The sequence below is a fragment of the Gracilinanus agilis genome, chromosome 3 (genome assembly GCF_016433145.1).
Source record: "Gracilinanus agilis isolate LMUSP501 chromosome 3, AgileGrace, whole genome shotgun sequence".
In the NCBI taxonomy this organism is placed as follows: domain Eukaryota; kingdom Metazoa; phylum Chordata; class Mammalia; order Didelphimorphia; family Didelphidae; genus Gracilinanus; species Gracilinanus agilis.
In genome coordinates this window covers 518,432,776-518,441,446 of record NC_058132.1, presented here as the reverse complement: position 1 = coordinate 518,441,446, position 8,671 = coordinate 518,432,776, and positions in this window count along the sequence as shown.

Below are 8,671 nucleotides of genomic sequence, written 5' to 3'. Positions count from 1 at the left end.
ATGTGGCAAAATTGGGACATTAATGCATTGCAGGTGGAGCTGTGAACTGATCCAGCCATTCTGGATGGCAATTTGGAACCATGCTCAAAGGGCTATAAAAGAATACCTGCCCTTTGATCCAGCCATACCATTGCTGGGTTTGTACCCCAAAGAGATCATAGATAAAGAAACTTGTAAGAAAATATTTATAGCTGTGTTTTTTGTGGTGGCAACAAATTGGAAAAGGAGGGTATGTCCTTCAATTGGGGAATGGCTGAACAAACTGTGGTATATGCTTGTGATGGAATACTATTGTGCTAAAAGGAATAATAAACTGGAGGAGTTCCAGGCGAACTGGAGAGACCTCCGGGAACTGATTCTGAGTGAAAGGAGCAGAGCCAGAAGAACATTGTACACAGAGACTGATATACTGTGGTAAAATTGAATGTAATGGACCTCTGTACCATCAGCAATACAATGACCCACGACAATTCTGAGGGATTTATGGTAAAAGATGCTACGCACATTCAGAGGAAGGACTGCAGGAGAGGAAACATATAAGAAAAACAACTGCTTGAACGCATGGGTCGGGGTGGATGTGATTGAGGGTGTGGACTCGAAACTACCACACCAATGCAACTACCAACAATTTGGAAATTGGTCTTGATCAAGGACACATGACAAAACTAGTGGAAATGCACATCGGCCATGGGTGGGGGAAGTGTGGGGGGTGGGGTGAAGGGGATAAGAGGAGCATGAATCAGGTAACCATGTTAAAAATGTATATTAATAAATGTTAAAAAATGTTTAAAAAATACACTAGACCAAATATTTTAATTACAAAAATCCATCCAAAAGTCCTCTGTTAGAAGAAGAAATAGCAAATGCAAAAGAGGTACAAAAATTAATTGAAGAAAACAGCTGCCAACCTTCACACAATAGACCAGTGGTTCCCATGCTTTTTTGGTCTACTGCCCCCTTGCCATAAAAAATATTACTTAGTACCCTGTACATTATTTTTTTTTATTTTAATAGCAGTTAATAGGAAAGATAAATGCACACGTGGCCATCACCACCCTCCTGGGTCACTGCAGCACCCACCAGGGGCAGTATTGCCCACTTTGGGAATCACTGCAATAGACCAAACAGGCTGCTTCTGCTAAGTGATAAATCTGGGACCAAGGTATAAAAACTTACTAAAGAAAAATATTTCTTAAAATTTTGATTTGGAAAAGTAGAAGCTGATTACTCCATGAGGCATCAAGAAACAAACAAACGAAAAGCAGCTGGGTAAATCAGTGGATTGAGAGTCAGGCCTAGAGATGGGAAGTCCTAGGTCCAGATCTGGCCTCAGACACTTCCCAGCTGTGTGTCCCTGGGCAAGTCACTTGACCCCCATTGCTCACCCTTACCTATCTTCCACCGAGGAGCCAATATACAGAAGTTAAGGATTAAAAAAAATAAAAATAAAAAAGAAACGATAAAATCAAATAAAAAGAAGGAAAAACAAACTAAGGTAAATATAAAATATATCATTGGAAAGAAAACTGAACTGGAAAATGCATTGTGGAGATATATTTTAAGAATTACTAGATTGCCTTAAAGCTATGATCAAAAGAGAGAGAAACAGAGAGACAGAGAGACAGAGAGAGATGAATGGAGAAAGAGAGAGAGAGAGACTTTAGCATTTTCAGTCTATGGGAATTAAGAACTTAATGGGCAACAAGAACAGGAGGTAGAAAAATATATATAATTCCCTTTCTAGGAAGGTCAGTAATAGATTCAGATGTATGTTGAATTATGAAGAATTTATGAGCAAAATAATTTTGTTTTTTTATTTAGGAGTACTGAATATGTTTGTACTTTTAGGCAGCAGTAAAAAGAGTCAATAAATTATAAGGCAATGAATATGAGAGATCAGTAGAGGATGATCTTAGAGGAGAAGGATGGGCATGAGAACAAAAGCATAAATTACAATTATCCAGAGTATTACAACACTCTCTGAAAATGGTGAGGAAGAAATGACATATATGAGCACAGAGAAATTTTACAAAATGGCAGAAGAAATTTCAGTTTTCAGTAACAAGAAAATTTCAATGGAAGAATTTCAAAAATGTTTGATTAATGTCAACATTTTTAACTATATCCTGATGAAGGGATAATTTTGAAGATGGCAACACTCATTTGGCTGTATATTCCATTTTTGTATTTTGTATTTTGCATTTTAAGTCGTTTTACTTCAATAATCATTTTTTAAAATTTATTTAAGTGTAAATGTCGAACCTTTGGAAGCTCCATGTAACGATATCTGTATATCATCATTTTGTATGCTTTTATGAAAATAGGTATATGTATTCATTTATATCTATATCTAACTATTCATATCTATTTTTCTCTCCATCCATTTCCTATCTACCATCTACCATCTATGTGCCTGATTTCTTTGTTTCTATCTTTCTTTCTTTTTCTTTGTTTTAAAAACATGAATTGATCATGTTATTTTCTCAAAGAACACTGTGTCAAATTTATCCCCATCTCTATTATAAAGAGTTATGCCCAAAAGACTGCCTGCCTTTTGATCCAGCCACACCATTGCTGGGTTTGTACCCCAAAGAGATCATAGATAAAACGACTTGTACACAAATGCTTTTTGTGGTAGCAAAAAAAACAAAAACAAAAACCTAGAAAACGAAGGTATGCCCTTCCATTGGGGAATGGCTGAACAAATTGTGGCATATGCTGGCGATGGAATACTACTGTGCTCAAAGGAATAATAAACTGGAAGAATTCCATGTGAACTGGACAGACCTTCAGGAATTGATGCAGAGTGAAAGGAGCAGAGCCAAAAGAACATTGTACACAGAGACTGATACACTGTGGTAAAATCGAATGTAACAGACTTCTGTACTAGCAACAATGCAATGATCCAAGACAATTCTATAGGATTTATGGAAAAGAATGCTACCTACATTCAGAGGAAGAACTACAGGGGTGGAAACACAGAAGAAAAACAACTGCTTGAACACACTGTTTGATGCAAACATGATTGGGGATGTAGACTCGAAACGACCACACCAATGCAACTATCAATAATATGGAAATAGATCTAGGCAGATGACACATGTTAAAACCAGTGGAAATGCGCATTGGCTATGGGGGATTGGGGGGTGAAGGGGAAAATAAGAACATGAATCATATAACTATGGAAAAGACTTGTACAAAAATATTTATAACCACGCTCTTTGTGGTACCAAAAAATTGGGAAATGAGGGGATGCCCTTCAATTCAGGAATGGCCGAACAAATTGTGGTATCTGTTGGTGATGTACTGAAAGGAATGATGAACTGGAGGAATTTCATTTGAACTGGAACAACTTCCAGGAATTGATGCAGAGTGAAAGGAGCAGGTCCAGGAGAACATTATACACATAGATGGATACACTGTGGTAAAATTGAATATAATGGACTTCTCTGCTAGCAGCAATGCAATGATCCAGGACAATTCTGAGGTACTGATGAGAAAGAACTCTATCCACACCCAGAGTAAGAACTGTGGGAGCAGAAACACAGAAGAAAAACAATTGCCTGATCATCTGGTTCGTTGGTGATATGATTGGGAATGTAGTCTCTAAATGATTATCCTAGTACAAATATTAATAATATGGAAATAGGTCTTGATCAATGATGCATGTAAAACCCAGTGGAATGACTCATTGGCTATGGGAAATAGGGATGGAAGAGGGGAGGGAAAGAACATGAATCATGTAACTATGGAAAAATATTCTAAATAAACAAACATAAATAAATAAATAAATAAAGTGAAAAAAAGAAAGTGTTAAGTAACAAATTCATGGTCTAATAAATATGTGATTCATTCTGCACCAACTCTTCACCACTTATTTATAGAAAAATATATGTTTAAGTGTCACATTGTCTGAAATCAAGATTGGTCAGTATGCTGATCAGAGTACTGAAGGCTTTCAAAATAGTTTTTATTTACATTGTTATACTTACTGAGTAATAGATCTGCTTACTTTGCTATGAGTCAGTTCACAAAAGTTTTCCCACATTTCTCCAAATTCATCATGCTTACTGATATAGTACAATAGCACGTACAATATAGTACAATAGCATGCCATTGTTTCACATGCAAGACTTGGTTCATCCTTCAACAATCTAGGGACATCCATGTACCATGTGCTTTCCAGTTTTTTTCTTATCATCAAAAATGCTATTATAAGTATTTTTGTATTTTCTCATTGGTTTTTAACCTCTTTGGCTTCTGCCTATAATTTTCAGTTCATTAGATATTAAACATAGCAAAATATTATTTATTTAAAATAGCATATTTTAATATGTTTTCCTTTTATTTGTTCTATTGCCTTCTCCCTCTGACCTTCAAGAGAATATGTGATATTCACTGAACCAAAAAATTGTACCATTTCTCTGCCATGTTGAGTCAAGCACTTGATTTAAATCCTTACTTCTTGGTATTGTATAATCTTGGAACAACTGTATAGATGAATTTTATAAGTACATCTTCCATTTTACAGTCAAATAAAAAAAATTTAAAAATAGGGAAGTGGCCTGTTTGATAATACATAAGATCAGCCAGACTACAAACCTAGACATTCTTCATTCTTAAATCTGGAGCACATCTTTAGTCATAAAAATAAGAGGGATTTTAAAACTTTTTGTTTGTATGTTTCTCCTTTCCATATTTTGGGCATCAAAATTCTTTGCTTAGGGAAGCTAGGTGATGTAGTTGATAGAGTGACAAGCTTGGAGTCAGGATGAATTTATTTCAAATCCTGCCTCAGACACTTACAGACTCTGGGCAAGTCACTTAATCCTGTTTGCCTCATTTTCCTTATCTGTAAAAATAACTAAAGTGGGAAATAGCAAATCACTCCAGTATCTTTGCCAAGAAAACCCCCAAAAGATATAACAGTGAATTAGACATGATTGAGAAATGACTAAACTATAGCAGCTTTGCTTAGGTACCTACCTACAAACTTCATTTCTCATCATTAAAATTCTAATGCTACAGAAAATAATATTAATGATTGTTAGTTTCAATTTCATTGTTTTACAGAAGACACATCTGAGATCTAGCAAGGTAAAGGGGTTTGCTTCATATAATATAAACAATAAGAGAAAATTTTAATGTTATTAGTTAGTCCAAATAATGATTAATTATTGTTGTTTTCTTTGTATTGTTGGTGAGAAGGTGGGAGACAGAGAGACCAGACTTGTATATTCATTAAAATAGGTTAATATTGGTGATAATATTCCCTTTCTTACTGCATATTGGCATTTTTATCTCTAGAAGCTGCCTGAAGCAATGAAAAGTGAAATGATTTGCTCAGGGTGACATAACTGCAGAGCAACATCAGAGAATTTTTAAACCCAGGTTTTCCTGGCTCATCCACTTTTTTATCCACCTTGCCATCATGTCTCTTCATTTTAATATAAGATAAAATATATTCTAAGAGTGAAGAGAGATAAATGATGATCCATTGAATGAACAAATGGGCTAGAGGGAGGGAACAAAAAAAAAGAAAAATCATAGGTGTCAAGAAAAGTACTATATATAAGAGTTGTGTGTTTTTATGCAATCAATTAATTGGATTTCCCTAAACCCTAGATATCCAGGAATGTAATAATGTGTGTGCTAATCTTTGCTGCCATTCTGCAAACAGGAAATATTTTTCCTTGTTTGGAATGCAAGAAAATCACCTAGTAAGAATCATCTGAATATGAAAGAAATCCTTGATTTAATCTGATTGATGTATTCCTTAAAAATAAGACATGTTTATAGATTATAATGTAACTTGAGAGTTAATTCTGACTTAGTAAGTATTGATTTGTGATTAGGAATCACATCTAGAGCTGTTTATAGCTTCCTAATTTAAATGTTATCAATTCACTTGGCTACTTAACCTATAGAAATGTGGAATCCTTTGGATTCCCATTGAGACTTCAGGAGTATTTGAGGGACATCATTGCTGTACTTCTTTTTTATATTTAAAGGTTTCAATAGATTTGGCAGCTTAAGAAAATCCATTTCATTCAAAATCTTGTAAACTTTCACTTATCCTATATTATACGCTGCAGCTCATACTCTTGTCACATAGAGGGCACCTTATCCCTCTGAATTGTGGATTCCCTAGCACTGGTAGAGCCTTTCCCCAGACAGACAAAACTGAGTAGAGTCCAAAACATTATAATAACATTTGTCTCCGTTGTTGATGAGGGCCAGCACATATTAATTTGTCATTTGCTGCATATTTATCAACCAGATTGCAGACTATTGCCATACTGAGGCAGTTAAAAGCCTTTATTAAAACTGATGTTCTTTGGAAACATAATTTTCTTCGGCATACATATTATATTTTTGTTTAATATTTTTGATGCCTATCATGCTAATAATAGTTCAGAAAGCTAAAAATAAAATAAAAATAGCCAAACACTAATCGTTTTGCTCCTTTTAAAAATCCATTACTATGAAAAATGCTTCTCCTGCTACAGCAGGAAGTTATTTTCTTTCCTTTCTCACATTGCCAGCCTTGAAATTTCTAAAATGAAGCTGTATTGCTGGTGGAACTGGTACAATAGCAGCTGGTAGTTACCATGACAATCGTGATTTTAAGGATTTTTGCCTGTGACCTTTATGGTAGAGTATCAGGAGGCAAACGTGCTGTAGAGGGAACCAGGTAACAAGTGTAAAGAATTATATATATATATATATATATATATATGTGTGTGTGTGTGTGTGTGTGTGTGTGTGTGTGTGTGTGTATTAAATCTACCTAAAGAATCCTTTTAAAATTTGTATTTAGGATTGTTAATAATTGTACATATAATGTTATATCCCATCCACAAGAAATATATATTAAAAGAGAAGGGTAGTTCAACAGATTTAAATATGAATACCAACCCTAATATATGTTGAAAATTTGCAAAAATGTTTAGGATTTTGCCTCACTATTATTGAATGAAGAAAGAATGTAGGAAGATTCCTATTATGGAATGAAGAAAGCATGTTGTGCTTGTGTACATGGCTATTTTTTATTAAAATATTTTAATGAGATCCAAAATATGTATAGTAAAATGCCACGCTTAACACTATTCATACTGTATAGAATTAATTAGAAAATATATTACAATAGACCTGGACTTAGTGTCATGGAGAGTTGAATTCCAATCCTGACTCAGACACTTACTAATTATATGATCCTGGTCAAGTCTCTTAATCTCAGGGTTGTCTGAGATAACATATCAAAATGCTTTGTGAATCTTAAGGTGCTAAATACATGATAATTGCCACTATTAGGCATTATTATGTGTATTAATTGAATTCCTTGATTATACAGTGACTATGCTCTGAGTATAGATTTTTAAATGGTTTTGCATTTTTCATGGAAGTCTTATAAATCTTATAGACCCTTTATCATAATAATGTTTTTTTAAATGTATGAAACAAAATATATAAGAAATGCAAAGAAAATGAATTATATTGAAATAAGTATGACAAAATATTAAATTAAAAGTTCATGGACCCCAAATTAGGAAGTTTTATTTAAAGGGCACTCCCTGGTGTTATAGATAGCCCATTTGATCCATAATGCAATCTTTTCTCAGTGACATCATGATATTATGAATTATCTTCTGTTTTAATGTATACCTCCATTTATTCACTGTTTTATTTAAAGAATAGTAGAGCTGACATTGATATTATACTTCAATATTAGGATTAGTAAACTATTATATATACATTAGTTCATTTGATCCTTTCTGCAATCCTGCAAAGTTGGTGGCATTAGTATTCCCATTTTTACAGATAAAAAAAAATTGAGGTTTTGATAGGTTATTACCTACACAAAGACACATATTTTTTACAAGTTTGATATTGGATGTGAATCTAGGTCTTCCTGACTCCAAGTATAATATTCCCTCAGGATGCCTTGATATAATAATAACAATAATCATAATGTAAATACCATATGAGTAGAACAGTGAATAAATGCTATATCAATTCAGAATATAAAAAAGATCACCTGAGCTTTGTGTAAGCAGGAAAAAAAATTAATGAAAGAAGTGATATTTGAGTTGGTATGGGAAAAATTCCTGGGGCATTAGCTATAATTAGGAAAGGACGTTTCTAACGACAGGAAGGTCAAAGGGAAGAAAACACATACAAATCATGAAATATTTCATTTAAAACTTGGTCCCATATCTGCTACTGTCTAGATGCATAAACCTCAGCAAGTCATTTAATAGTTTTAGTCCTTAGTTTATTTGGCATTAAAACAATGATCCTGGACAAAATGGTCTTCAAACTTTGAACTCTAACATACTGAAACTCTAAGGAAACCTAACTGACAAATCACAAGAAATTTGCAGATGATATAGTACAAATGAATAATAATGTTGCAGGGTATTCAAGTGCAGAAAGAGGGAAAATATCTTCTATGACAAATTCTTTACTTACTACTGAACTTTTGCTACATGCTATTTTCATAAATCAAAACTGCCCTGGAAGGCATGTAATTGTTGATTAGACCAATAGTTATGAGAACTTTTACCAAGCCTCTCAATGAATTAAGTAGTTATTTAGCAATGGCACTTGAGTACCTGTAAATTGTTAATATGATCAGTGGACTATATCTTAGTATTATATTGAACAGTCA